Source organism: Temnothorax curvispinosus, unplaced genomic scaffold (genome assembly GCF_003070985.1).
Source record: "Temnothorax curvispinosus isolate PA1 unplaced genomic scaffold, ASM307098v1 QBEX01003150.1, whole genome shotgun sequence".
In the NCBI taxonomy this organism is placed as follows: Eukaryota; Metazoa; Arthropoda; class Insecta; order Hymenoptera; family Formicidae; genus Temnothorax; species Temnothorax curvispinosus.
The window spans coordinates 1-1,582 of NW_020212930.1; positions in this window are offsets into that span (position 1 = coordinate 1).

A 1,582-nucleotide genomic window follows, 5' to 3' on the forward strand; every position below is an offset into this window, starting at 1 on the left:
TAAGTATATTTCTTCATAAGCAATATGAGTCAAGATGTTACATTGAGACGTATTAAAATTAATTGCCCTTATGAAAATTATGTTTAACTTTTATATCCCAAATTTATATTCTCATTCAAAATATTTTAAGTAAAAAAAAATAAAATAAATATTTCAAAAATAAATATTTGAAGGAACGTGTGTTAGAGCTATCCTTACCTAGCTTAAATTCCAGTTTTTATTTTGCCATTTAAATTTATTTATTATATCTGACATAAAAACAAAATTATATATTGGTGTGAATTAATTAGATAATTGGTATAAATTAATTTAATTTTCGGGAATTTACAAATTGGAGCACTGTTTTTGATAGCTGAATAACTGAAAAATTTCACGAGTTAACACATTTACAAATATTTTATAGATAATAAAATTTTTACCTTTTAAGGCTCCAGCGAAATCTGGATCAACATTTTACAACTACAAAGGACAGCACAGCATCGTTCTCATGGCCTTGGTATCGGGAGATTATAAGTTTCTGATGGTGGATATAGGAGCTCAAGGTCGTCATAGTGATGGAGGTGTATTTAAAAACTCCGAAATAGGTCGTCGATTTAGTGCAGGCCTAATGAACTTGCCTTCTCCAAATATTATTGACCCAGCACACTCGTACGCACTTCCATATGTAATCGTCGGAGATGAAGCTTTTCAGCTGAACACCTTTACTATGAGGCCGTACCCAGGACGAAACATTACTCCAGAAAAACGAATTTTCAACTACAGATTGTCCAGGGCACGAAGAGTAGTTGAGAATGCATTCGGTATCATGACAGCACGATGGAGAATCTACCATAAGCCTATGAACACATCACTAGCTACAACCGAATCAATTGTACAAGCTACTGTTTGCCTGCACAATTTTATGATGACAAGAGATTGCTACTGTAACAACAACTTTGCAGATCATATGGATTGTCATGGTATCATAGCGAACGGTGCGTGGCGAGAAAATATACCACTAGCAGGTGCAATTGAGGATTATCATGGTGCCCGTGCAACTAATTATTCAAAACAAGCATCTGAGATCAGAGATCGATTTGCCGACTATTTTATGACCGAAGGAGCTGTACCCTGGCAATGGCAAATATAGCAAACAAAATTATATAATTAATAAATTATATATATAAATACGGGCAATAATCTTGTAACATTTATACGTATTAAAGTTTATTTTAAACATATTTTTATACAGTCTTAAATTTCAGTTTCTTTCAAAACTGTTTTGTACTCTGATGCATTATCACAGTCGTAGAAGAGTATAAAAATGTAACAATTACATATTTAGTATAAAATATACACGTACGCTATAGAATATACATAACTTTCAATAGTCTATAGAGTAACATATCTAATACAGTAAGGTTATTATCATAAAAAAAAAAATGTTATGTAAGTGTTTGTACTCTAAGGCCGGCTTCACACCTTAGCAGAAAAACAGAAAAGCAGAAGCAAATCAGAACTCACTCATAGTAAGCAGTATGTATTGGTATATACTATTACATACTGCTTACTATGAGTGATAATTCTGATTGGGTTCTGCTTT